Source organism: Myotis brandtii, unplaced genomic scaffold, assembly GCF_000412655.1.
Source record: "Myotis brandtii unplaced genomic scaffold, ASM41265v1 scaffold191, whole genome shotgun sequence".
In the NCBI taxonomy this organism is placed as follows: domain Eukaryota; kingdom Metazoa; phylum Chordata; class Mammalia; order Chiroptera; family Vespertilionidae; genus Myotis; species Myotis brandtii.
In genome coordinates, this window is record NW_005357115.1 from 3098393 (window position 1) to 3111629 (window position 13237).

Here is a 13237-nt window from a genome sequence, read left to right on the forward strand (position 1 = left end):
CGCTGTTCCTGCAGTTGGACAGTGATGTGACTAGAAATAACCTATTGTGTTAAACCACTGAAATGTGGCGATTATTGGTTCCAGCAAACAGCCTGAACTGACTAATAGAATACACAGGGCTTCCAAACCCAAGGACTCCAAAGTCCATGCTCTTGCCCCTTCTTGGCCTGGAGCTACACTGAGTCTGATCAGCCCTCGCCAGGGGACATTAGGATCCTCTAACTTCTTTTTTTTCCATCCTTCTTCCTGCCCTACTGGGCCTAAGGTGGCAATTTCTTAGTTTTCCACTTTCCTATCTATGCAGACACATTTCTCATTTTTAAGAATCTGATCAAAACTACTCTTTTTATCTCTTGGTTAACCCCTCCCTATGTGGGGCTCAGGGCCTATGAGTGTCTTGGATTTCTCCTCTCCCACGTGGACACATCTAATCAGTTACTAGTGTCTCTTCCACCCTTGCTCTTCCCTCCCATTCCTCAGCCAGCGCTCTGTTCTGGTCCTCATCATATCTCGCCTGGTGTTATCATAACACCCTCCAAACTTGTCTCTTCCCATCATCCTGTTGCCTCCAAAAGAGCCTTCCTAACATAGATCTAGTCCCAGAATCCCCTGCATTAATTTTCCCATGTGAAGTCTATCAATATTTTAAAAAATGCAAATGCCCTTTGACCAAGCAATTCCAGGCCTATGAATTTACAGATACATGCATAAAGTGGTTTACCAGCAAGAACATTCACTTCATCATTGTTTGAAGTAGCAAAAGACTGGAAGCACCAAATGTCCATCAGTCAGTCTTATTAAGTAAACTATGGAACACAATTGTGCTTCATCTGAAAATCTCCAAGATCTATGGTTAAGGGTAATGAGCAAGGTACAAGTAAGTGTATACAATATGTTAATATTTGTGTTTAAAAGGTATTGGGGAGATATTCACATATGTGTTTGCAAGGACAAGGACTATCTCTGAAAGAATGCATAAGAAACTGGTACCTTGCCGAAACCGGTTTGGCTCAGTGGATGGAGCGTCGGCCTGCGGACTGAGGGGTCCCAGGTTCGATTCCGGTCAAGGGCATGTACTTGGGTTGCGGGCACATCCCCAGTGGGAGATGTGCAGGAGGCAGCTGATCGATGTTTCTCTCTCATCGATGTTTCTGACTCTCTCTCTCTCCCTTCCTCTCTGTAAAAAATCAATAAAATATATTAAAAAAAAAAAAGAAAGAAAGAAATGGTACAAGCAATTGCTTCTGGAAAGGGAACTGAGTGACTGGGTACCAGGGAGACACTTTTCACTGAATATACGTTTGTATTGTTTGCAGATTTTACTCTCTGTATGTATCATTTTAAAACATTAAAATACAACCTGACTTTCCAGTGCTCATTTGACAAGGTCCAAATCCCTTCCTATGAAAGGAAAGACCCTGAGTCCAACACGTTTTCCTGCTCATACTTTCACTCTACAGCACCATACTCAGAACATTCTTTGTACTCTCCATCGTTGAACCTCTGTTTTGGTCTCTCTCTGTCCTGGAAAGTCTCATTTCTGCTTGGCAAGAGCTAATCTCATCTGTTATAAGATTATACTATTGCCCTGTATCTCAGTTTGCTGCACACTAGAGACAGGTGTCTTTCTTTCCTATAAGATGGTACGATGTCCCACAAATAGAAAGTATTCAAAATATACCAATGCCTTGAACCAAATTTACAATTCTACATGTCTGAGAATGGCTGGGAAGGGGGCCAGGGACGGGCTCACCCTTCCCCCCAGGTAGGAGCAGGATCTGTAATTCTGCTCCATCTGGCTGGATATGGTCCGTAATACATTTCAGCTTGGGACATTCTGCAAGAACGAACCTCCTTCCTCTGGTTCACTCCCAAAACCACCCCCGACCCCATTTCTTTGGCACCAAAGACCCACCAAATCCATGGTGCTACTATGCTTAGGCCTGAGCATTGGCTCAAAGGATTCAGGCTGAAAACAAAAGACATCCCTTGCCCTGGACCACAGACTAGGGTTTAAACTCAGTTGTCATAATTATTTGAAGCCTATTAAGTTTATTTATGTTCCAAAGCAGGTCCACTAGAGAAGGACCATCATAGTCGTAAATATCAGGACTGCTGTTCTCCAGACACAGCTGGGCCTTGAGGCCCCTCCCCTTCTCAGCTCTGCAGGCCCTGCTTATAGGCATGAACCATGCTCTCAGAGTCAGAGCAGTACCCAGACCCTATCGGACCAATCCTGCTGGCCCAGCCAGCATAGCACATGCTTCCGTACATTTTGTAGTTGGAGTGTGCTTAAGCAAGACTCAGATATCCGTGGGAAGAATGATATCTTCCAGTCCTGCGCAGGTCAAACGCATAAGATATAGGAGCCCATGTGTACAGGGTTTCATCTCAAAGAACCATAGGGACCTAAGAATGGGCATGGAATCCTGGGTACATGTGGAGGTCTTTCTAACCCAATGTAGAAATCTTTAAGAGAACAAAGGACTGCTGGAGATGTCCTCTGAGTTCTTGGCTGTGTGAGGGTTTCTTCATTTCCACCCTCAGTGTGGGTTGGAGGAGACTATTTAGTCCTCAGAGCCAGTGTTTTCCAAAGCGCATCCCACTGTACACTGACCTTGTTAGAGTCTCCATGAAAAAGTAACAAAGATTCTACAGTCAAAAAGCTTTAAGAAACACTGAATAGTAGATCTTCCCATGGGGAAATCACAATACACATTTGTATATTAAGACCCTGAGCAAGTCTTGCAGCACAGAAACTTGTTTAACCCAACATGCCCTAAACATATTGATCAAAGAATCCTTTTTCAGTGATACCTATCCATTGGTAGGAGTGTTACATGGATTGCATTTGTGGAAAAACTGCCTCCAGTGAGTGCCACATGAGGTTTATCATAGTCTAGGAGGAGGAACACTTCTCGAGCTTTCCCCTCCCTGCCTTCTTGTTCTCAAGTCTGGCCAACACACTGACCAGGTACAGGTATTCCTCTGCTGGCTCTTTCCTTCTCTGTCTCCACCCAGGATGCTGGAGGAAGGAAAGGGGAGTGTCAGCTTCAACTTCTACCAACTGATCCATTCCCCCACCCATCTGCAGTTTGGCCCTCCATCTCCACCCACCGGCTAGTTTAATGTTTACTGTCCCTTGTTTTTAAAGAGGAAGATTGAAAAATAGCTCTTTGTTCTTCTTCTCAAACTTTTCCCACAGTTACCTCTTCCAGGAAGCCTCACCTGATGGGCCAGAGCATGCTCTGTTGGTTTAGGGCAGAGGTTGTCAACATGTGGTCCATGGATCAGCAGCAGCAGCATCGCCTGGGAACTTACTAGAATTGCAAAGTCTCAGACCCCAACTGAATCAGACACTCTGGAGATGAGGTCCAGCAAGGTATGCTTTAACCAGTGCTCCACGTGATTCAGAGGTCTAAGATTCTGGAAATCTCTCTCGGAACCGGTTCTATTCTACCTCGTTCATTTTCTGCATGTGGCTTTATCCACACCACACCCCATTCCAAAAGAAAGGGACATGGACAGCCAATGCTGAGATACTCAGGTACCAGCACAATTAAACCTGTTCACAGATCAACACTCTTCCTGCAGTAACTGCACTCCCCTCCTCCAGGTTTCAGGAGGCCCTCCTTGGCCAGTCCCAAAATGTCCATCTCCTCCACCTGCCCTCCCAACTTCCTTTCCTCCTCCATTTTGCTTTTTTCCTTAGCACTTGTTACCATTTAATATCCTATATAATAAAAGGCTAACATGCAAATTGTCCCCTTGACCAGGAGTTCCACCAGGAGTTCCACCAGGGGGTGGGGCTGACTGGCCAACCACCCATGGACCCTCCCCCCCACCTGCCTGGCCCAATCAGCCCCGATTGGGGCAGGCTGGCCAGACCCCATCCATGCACAAATTCATGCACCGGGCCTCTAAAACTATATAATTTATAAGTTTTTATATTTATTTTCTTGCTCCCCCCTAGAATATAAGATCATGGGGGCAGGGTTTTTTCATCTTCTTTGCCCTCCTCTTTCTCCAGCTTCTGCCTCAATACATATTTGTTCAACAAATGGCCTTATCCCAAGGAGGGGGACAGAGGGCTGCTGCCATGATTCAACATAGTTTCACTCCAAACTTCCTGGCAGGCAAAGAGTTACGAAGCTCTCTTCATCTAATAACAGGAAATCAGACACTCCTGCAAAGGACAGAATCAGCAAAGATCCTCCTTTTTGCCCTGAGGGCTCCTTGGGTGGGTTATTTTTTAATTGATTTCAGAGAAGAAGGGAGAGGAAGGGGGTAGGAACATCAACAATGAGAGAGAATTGTTGATTGGCTGCCTCCTGCTCGCCCCATACTGGGGGATCGAGCCCACAACCCGGGCACGTGCCCTGAAAGGGAATCGAACCGTGACCTCCTGGTTCATAGGTTGACACTCAACCACTGAGCCATACCGGCTGGGCTAGAGACCTATTCTTGATAACAGGTCCCTGAGGGTTCTGCCTCCTATGGCTGATGTCAGAGCTGAATCCAGAGTCCAGCCAGCAGATTTCATCCTTCAATCTGAGAGCAGTTTCTCCTTTCTCTCTCTAGTGAGAAACGGGCAGACTCCTGCCCACAGATGTCTGCACTGAACTCGTCTCCTGGCAGGAGAAGCAAAAGGGCATGGATTACAGGAAAAAGTCTGCTGGTTTCATCAGCTTTGTAGGTTAAGTGTGGCAGAAACTGAAGGGAGGAGGGGCAGGCGGGCACTGGACCATACCGAGTTCTTTTTCAACAGGCCGGAAGGGGAGCCCCACCTCGGGAAAATGTATCCAGCCCTGATAAATTTATAAAGTATTTGACCTTTAATCAATCCTAATATTTTCAATCCGCAGAGCCTTCTTAAACGCCTGCAGCCCTGCCCCTGGACCCCTATTCATCACAATTACTGCTCCAACTGTCGGAGGCAGTGCATGAAACGGCGCACGCTGACGTCCAATATTTTATCACTAATAAAGAGAAACATCCCAAGTATTTGCACAGTTTTGATACTTTCCAGCCCTGAGCCCAGGAAAAGGGGGAGCGTGGTGATTTATGCTCACTGCCCAGCCTTGTTAATTGGCCTTCTCGGCTGGAGCCTCGGGATCACTGCTTTTCTTTGTGTCACAGCCAAGGACATGGATGTGCAGAGAGCTTGGAAGGGCGCAGCAGGCGGCCTGGGAGGGGCCTGCAGAGCACACAGTAGGCCCTTGCTGGGCATCTGGTTAGTGGCGGGAAGCACTAAAAAGGACAATTTTTTAAAAATCACGATTTGGCAAGTGTTTCCCTACTCTCGTGGCTTTGTAAACAGAGCCAATGTTTATGAAGAATCTTCTTCCAGTTGTTGCCACGGCTGTGACCCGCCCCCAGTTCCATGTCTCCCCTTACGGCCTCCTTCCCATCCCCAAGCAGTGTCTGCCTTCCAGCCCCATCCCTTCTCAGTTGGAGGCCCTCCCTCTTGGCCTCCCAGCTCAGTTTCCAGCCACAGCATCCAGACGGCCCACAGGCTTCTTCTACATGGCACCCAAACATCTGGATGAGATGTAAACAAAACAAGCAGATGTTTCTTCTTCATTATAGCAGGTGCCTTGGCAGAACCCTGGGCCTCCGGCTATAAGGGAAGAGCTCTCTCTACAGTCCAGGTCCCCAGAAGGGGCGGGGAGGACTTATCAAGGAGCTAGTCACCTGGACCTCACAGAGAGGAGTGAGCAAAGAAAGCCTGACACGCCTAGAAAGTGGTGCGAGCAGTGGATGATGGTGTCTGTGTGAACAGGATGAAAGGTTTGGGACCTGAGGGGCAGGAGGAGGGATGGGAGGAGAGAAGTCTGTTTCGTATTGGTTCAATATGATTTCAAATACACTTGTGTATGACTTAAGTGACGTTGTTTTAATACACTTGCTTATGACAAAGATTTTAAGAAAGTAGTTTTTAGAAGTAGTGTTGTTTTTGAGGTAAGAATGAAGTTAAGTTGTTTGAGGGTGTTATCATCTCATCTGTTGTCCTTGACTAGCACTCAGCAGCCTTGCTGCTAAGGGGCCCCTCTGGGGCTTATGGAAAAGAGCAAGTGGAGAAGCAACTATGGCAAGGGGACAGTTAGACTATAAATACCGAGCGTTTGTGAGGACTATTTGAGAGTTTCCGTTTGGGTAAGGCAACTCGTCCCTGACCTAAAAACTCTCCAAAGACCCGACCACGGTAAGGGCTACTCTCTTATAGGTAGTGGCTGAAAAGCCTCACAGCAGTCCCACCAGGAAGCCAACCTGCCTTCCAACACCAATGTCTTCGTTCCATAGCAACGTGCTCTAGCAACAAGGGGCCTTTGCTCTGGCAGCTGGAAGTCAGGTCTCAGTGGGTCACTCTCTCCCGAGGGCCTGCTGGTATAAAAAGGTACACCTTATATTAAATTTGGACTTCATTCCTTTATCTCCCTTTGCCTGGAATGCAGTGTGATTAATCTGTCATTGGCTTGTGAAATTATTATAATCCCCACAGCGAACCTGTGCTCAGTAAATTGTTGGCAAAGACAAAAATCAGTTTATGGAGCGTAATTTCGCTGCCTCCCCCCAAACAAAAACAAAGCAAGGTCCTAATGCAAACCAGTGAGGAAGAGTTGATGCCAAATCCCTCCTTAATTCCATTGTGACCAAGGGTTTTCTGAGCCTCCACTTTCTACACCACTGCCTTCCAAGACAAGGATTGTCCTGGAAAAAAAAAAAAAGCAAGAAATCTCCTTCTTACCCAGGGGCTAATATGCAAGAAAAGTTGGGCTTGGGGGACTTCGAGGTCCTGAAGCTTGGATGACCTGGGGCACAAAATTCCCCATGTCCTACCCATCTTCTATCTAATAAGAGACCGAGGGGTGGTCACACATGATAATAAAGGGGGATTGAGATATCTGTGAAAGGGATAATTGAAGAAGGACAGGAGGAGAGCACCAAAGGCAAAAGGAGATGAATGGGTGACCACTTGCCTTCTCTTCCCTCCTTCCATTCTCTCTACCCTGATGCTGTCCTCCACTCTCCCAGTCCTGTGAGTAACACGAAACATATACCTTCCGTCCTCTCCCCCACTCCTGTAGTTTCGGGTGTGAGACTGAACACAACTCCCCAATTCTTCCCCCTCGCTTCCAGCCCCCAACACACTCTCATCTTCTCCATTCACCAGCCGGTGTGTGTGACACTACAAATTCTCCCCCAGTCTTCTGTCCCGCTCCTCTGGCCCTGGGTAACACTGACACACGCTCCTGCCCTCTCTCCCACTCCCTTAGTCTCTGCATGTAACAACGAACACACTCCCTCAGTCCTGTCCTCCACTCTCCCATCCTTGGGGTGAGCATTGCTGGTAGACTCCTTCGGTGCTCCCATAACCCCCATGTGTCAAACCAAACACATTCCTCAGAGCTGCCTTCCTTGGGAGCAGCTTTTTTTTACCCGATTATCTTCAGAGATACTTTCAGGACCCTACAGTGATCCTTTGCCCCACAGCCCAGAGCAAACAAACAAGCATTGGTGTGTGTGTGGCGGGGGTGGGGGTGGGGGAATGGAAATTGCAGCGATCGGAAGGTTGCTGCTCCTGTCCATCCACTTATTGGATTTTGTGCTGAAGGCAAATATTTTCCTTTGACCTCAGTGTCCTTAGCTGCGAAACTGAGCTGCAATTCGACATCGGGCTATCTAGTATCCATGGGAAAGGTCTGATTTCCACAAGGAGTTGAGAACTCAACAGCTGGACTGTGGTTAGAACCAGGTGAGGTACAGTTTGGGGAAAGGAGATTACACTCTGTTAGAGAAGTAACTGTTTAGTTGTTTTTCTTGCTTTTTTTTTTTTTAACAGTGTGAGCCAAACAATGCCCCAAGGCTCTGGGTTTTCCAAAGGAAGACCTTCCCCCTGATAACCACAGCAACCCTTGGAAGAAGTGGGGGGCTTCCTTTCCCACTGGGGCAGGGCGAGGGAGTGGGAACCAGACACAAAGAAAACTGAAGTATGGGTGATCCAAACCCCCTCCCCCAAGTAGCCTTGCTTTTTAGCATCATGGGTTAGAAGTTTATAAGAATTCTGGATCCATGGTTTCCTATGGTCGCTTTTACAGATCTTGTTAATTTATTACCCGTGGTTACACTTTGAATGGAAATCATGAAGAAATGGCAAAGGAAACATGAGCTAATTTTTTTCCAGTGACACATTTCACTGCTATTTAAATAGCCGTTTTGCCAAACCAAACACAGCGCTTACAGCCAGCAGTGACACATGAAGGAGATCACTGTGGCCGATCCTGCCTGCGGCATCCAGAACAGGCGAGACTTTCTCTCAGCTTCCCCAAGGGCCGGCCGCCAAGGGGGGTGGACTGGGGGGAGCTGGAGCCTGGGGCACAGCTGGAGTCCTGAGCTGGGGTGGCTGCAGCTCCCCCCCGCCCCCCGCCCTCTCCCAGGCAGGGCTACTTCCCTCTTTCCCGGAGCCCCACTCCTCACCCCCCAAGGGGCCCTGGGGTGACCGTTTCCCAGCAGCCTGGGAGGCCCCCCAGAGCGGGCCACTGCCTGGCTCTCACTGCTGATGATTTGCTCAGGCCTCTAACTGGGAACATTATCAAGTTGTATACAATCAGAGATAGGCTTCGGGGAAAGCCGCGCCAGCTCTGCTGCAGTTCTGTGGTGGCAGTGGCCATGACCGTGACCATGCTTGCACAGGGCGCCTTTGTTGGGCAAACCCAGAGCCTCTGACTTCTCCTCAGCAACACTGGCCCTTGAATCTTTCTTGCTCCCCGGCTCCGGGTCTGTGATGTCACCGAGCATTTATTAACTTTTCAAGAGGCCAATTGAAAGCTGTGGCATTTGGCAAGAGATAAGCCAGGGCCTGAGTGGGTGGAGAGGGGGACAGGCACACAGAGGCTCCGGTGATGGCTGATACAGGGAGGCAGTGGAGGGGAAACCCTTCTTGATACTGGCCTTGTCAGAACCTCCCCGGAACTAAAAATGCAGAGGAACTGGGGACAGTAAAGAAGCACTGGCCCTTGGGGTCCTTGGGTGGTTGTCAACCGCAGGGGCCTGTGAGAGCCCTGTGGCACCGCCATTCTCATGGTGAGCTCCGCTGATGAACAGTATGTGTGTGTATGTGTGTGTGTGTGTGGGGGTGGGGGGGGGCGGGAGTGATTCAAAAGGGGCATGAAATGGGGAGAGAGCATCCTGGAGGGAGGAGCCCTAGCCGGCAGGAACTAGGGTTTCAGCCGCAACCAGGCCCCACTGGATCTTGGAGACCGGTCACCTCTCTATTCCCCGCAGTGGGATGCTCTGTAGCCCCCAGAATCCCCTGCAAGTGTCAAGGTGGGCAGAGCAGAGGGGCTCTGACAGGATTCGGGCAGCAGGCCTGCTGGCATGCCCGGAGAAACCACTCTCTCTCCTCTGCTTTCCAGGGAGAAAAGCCACTTTAGCGAGGCTCCGGAGAGAAGTTAACTGTCGTTTTCCCTTTGCCAAAAAGTATATTAAATTCACTGACCACATTTTTCCAGACCCGAGCGCGGAGGACATTAGATGCAACACACACTGGCTGGGCTCTGGTGCGCTGGGCACCACACATATTTCATTTTGCATTATTAATATTTAAACCGAAGCAGCTGTTCTCCGTACACACGGAGCCCAGACCCGGGACTCCTACGGAGGCTTCTCCCTGCGGCCAGATGTACCAGCTAGGAAGCCCCTCGTTGACCCTCGGGCCTTGGGCCTCCTGCGGTGAATTTCTCCCGCGTCGCCATCCACTGATGTGCAATGACATTTCTGGGCAAGAGGGCTTGGTGGTTTGTTGGCAAGAACAGATTCTGTTGACCCGGTTTAGCTGAGATTCAGCAGGGCTTGCCCTGAGCAGATTTTTGAGAGGCAAAGAATCTCCTTGAAACACCAGCCTCCCTTTCTGGGCCCTCTGCCCCAGGGCTGGGGACCCCGGACTTTCACTCTTCTCCCCAATCTTTCCGCCTTCGGGACTTTTGTACCTTGAAGCCTGGAGTCCTCCTCCTGGGTATTTGCACCTGACAGCCTCATCTCTAAGCCTGGGTGCGGAGACGCTTGCCTAAGTCCAGGGACACTGTGACCAGCACTGGCAACAAAGCCCTTCCCAACCTGCTCAACTCTTTCTCCCCCAGGACCCTCAACGCCAGTGCCTGCGGCTGCTCTGTTTCCCAGACACACCTAACACTGTCCTTCCATAGACCCCCTGCTACTTCTACCTGCCTCTGAAGTCCCAGGGTAACAGTCAGCTCCTCTCTGCCACCACCCCCACCCCCAGGAGGAACTAACTACTTACTCCTCTCTCCTCCATAGCCATGTATGTCCCCCTCTATTTTGGCTTAGATCACATGATATTGTAAACTTTTCTTTGTATACTTATAAAAACTAGTAGTTATTGAGTGCTTTCTATGGATATGATGCCTTAGGTCAAATGATACATTCTATAATTCTCACAATAACCTTATGAGATGGGTTCTATAATGGTTAAATGAAGAGATCCCGGAGGCAGAGCCTTATAGAGCCTGTATACATACAACACATTGTCATCATCATTGCAATCAAAGAACCCTAGTGTGTGTGTGTTCATGTCATCATGTGTACGTCTACAAGATGGCAAGAGCGGGGTTGTTAGATGGTTCTGCAAATCACTTCTTAATCCTTACGCTTCCATGCACTATAACTCCTTCCTCCTCACACCCACCCAGTTTACAGATGACAAAACTGAGACTGAGAGGTGGTGAGTAGCTTGCCCAAGGTTCCATAACAAGGAGTATCTGTTTCCCTCAGAGACCACAAGCTCCTCAAAGAAGGAGTCATGGTCTTGTGCATCCGAAGTTTGCCTAACACGCTGTCCCAGTACAGGTGCTAAACACATGTTTGTTGTGATAAAATTAAATAAGGCAGCAGGAAGGTTTGCCCAAGCAGGACTGTAGGAACACCCCAGCATCCCCATTTCTTTAGGTGACCGCCCCAGCTCTAGCTCCCAGGGAGTGGGGAGTAAAAACGTTGTAGTAAGCCAGAGCAGGGTTCAAATTCCAGTTCCACCTGAATTTAAAGTAGCCGTGTCTCCATTTGCCCATTTCCAAATTGGTGAAAATAATAATATCTACCTTTTGTAATCTTTTTTTAAAAATATATTTTATTGATTTTTTACAGAGAGGAAGGGAGAGGGATAGAGAGTTAGAAACATCGATGAGAGAGAAACATCGACCAGCTGCCTCCTGCACACCTCCCACTGGGGATGTGCCCACAACCAAGGTACATGCCTTTGACCGGAATCGAACCTGGGACCCTTCAGTCCACAGGCCGACGCTCTATCCACTGAGCCAAACCGGTTAGGGCTACCTTTTGTAATCTTTACCACAATCAATTCCGTCCTGCCTGGGCTGGGTGTGAGGAGGAAGGAGTTATAGTGCATGGAAGCGTAAGGATTAAGAAGTGATTTGCAGAACCATCTAACAACCCCGCTCTTGCCATCTTGTAGACGTACACATGATGACATGAACACACACACACTAGGGTTCTTTGATTGCAATGATGATGACAATGTGTTGTATGTATACAGGCTCCATAAGGCTCTGCCTCCGGGATCTCTTCATTTAACCACCACAATTTTTATAAGGCGAATGTTACTATTATGATCCTGTTGCAGACATCTAGTGCTGTGTCACAGCCTCCCCAAAACTTAGTGACTTAAAACAAGAACATTTCTCTCGCTCACAAATCTGCAGTATGGGCAGGGCTCAGTGGGGAAGCCCTTCCTCTCGTCTGTATCCGGCACCAGCTGAGGCAGCTTGGAGACCAGGGGCCAGAATCATCTGCAGGTTCTCACTCATCGGTCGGGCCCTGATGCTGGCTGTCCTCTGAGACCTCAGCTGGGATTCCCAGCCACAACCTTACACATGCCCAGCCACCTGCCCTGGGCTTCCTCACAGCATAGTGGCTGAGCTCCAATGTGTGTGTGTGTTGGGGGGGGGGGGGGGGCTGCCAGCCAGTGGAAGCCATACTTGCTATGACAGCCTAGGAAGTCCACGTGTCACTTCTGACACATTCGGTTTGTTGAGACAGTCACTTTGTTGCCCAGGTTCAAGGCGAAGGGACATGGACTCTGCCTCCCAATGGGAAGTGGCAAGGTTCCGGAAGAGCACTGGGGATGGAAATAGTGCCTCAGCCTTATTCGGAAAATGCACAAAGTCCCAGGTTACAGAGGTGAACGCTGAGGCGAGGAGGCCCCCTGACCTGTGTGAGAGCAGAGCGCCCATGAGTGGCAGAACCAGGGCTCAGGCTCAGGCCTTCTGTCTCCAAACCCTGCCTTTTCCCACTGAAAGATGTGCCTTCCAATCGCATCTGCCAGGGCTTCAGAAAGGCCCAGCCTACCCCCCATAATGGTTTTGTGTGTGGGGTTTTTTCAGTTAGCTTGCCCCTTCACACACACACACACACACACACACACACACACACAGCCACCGCCAAACGTCCTTCCAGCAGTCCCTTCCCCCGGGCCTGGTGAGGGGAAGTCCTCCTGAGTGGACCAGACCCCACTTGCTGCCTCACTGCCAAGCCAAGCTGAGCTGGGGACCCAGGGCGGCCAGGAGCCAGAGCTGGGGAGTCCTGATGCTCATGGGTCACTTTGTTGCCCAGGTTCAAGGCGAAGGGACATGGACTCTGCCTCCCAATGGGAAGTGGCAAGGTTCCGGAAGAGCACTGGGGATGGAAATAGTGCCTCAGCCTTATTCAGAAAATGCACAAAGTCCCAGGTTACAGAGGTGAACGCTGAGGCGAGGAGGCCCCCTGACCTGTGTGAGAGCAGAGCGCCCATGAGTGGCAGAACCAGGACTCAGGCTCAGGTCTTCAGTCTCCAAACCCTGCCTTTTCCCACTGAACGATGTGCCTTCCAATCCCATCTGCCAGGGCTTCAGAAAGGCCCAGCCCTCCCCCCATAATGGTTTGTGTGTGGGGGTTTTTCAGTTAGCTTGCCCCCCCCTACACACACACACAGCCACAGCCAAACGTCCTTCCAGCAGTCCCTTCCCCCGGACCTGGTGAGGGGAAGTCCTCCTGAGTGGACCAGACCCCGCCAAACGTCCTTCCAGCAGTCCCTTCCCCCGGGCCTGGTGAGGGGAAGTCCTCCTGAGTGGACCAGACCCCACTTGCTGCCTCACTGCCAAGCCAAGCTGAGCTGGGGACCCAGGGCGGCCAGGAGCCAGAGCTGGGGAGTCCTGATGCTCATGGG

General features: G+C 49.8%; 1 long non-coding RNA gene across 1 annotated transcript; it reads left to right on the forward strand.

Annotated features, from left to right (window-relative positions):
• Positions 1-8895: 8895 nt before the first annotated feature.
• Positions 8896-10186, forward strand: LOC106725831. The gene is made up of 2 exons (XR_001361811.1): positions 8896-9084; positions 10140-10186. It is a non-coding gene; the product is annotated as an uncharacterized LOC106725831 (long non-coding RNA).
• The last annotated feature ends 3051 nt before the right edge of the window (positions 10187-13237 follow it).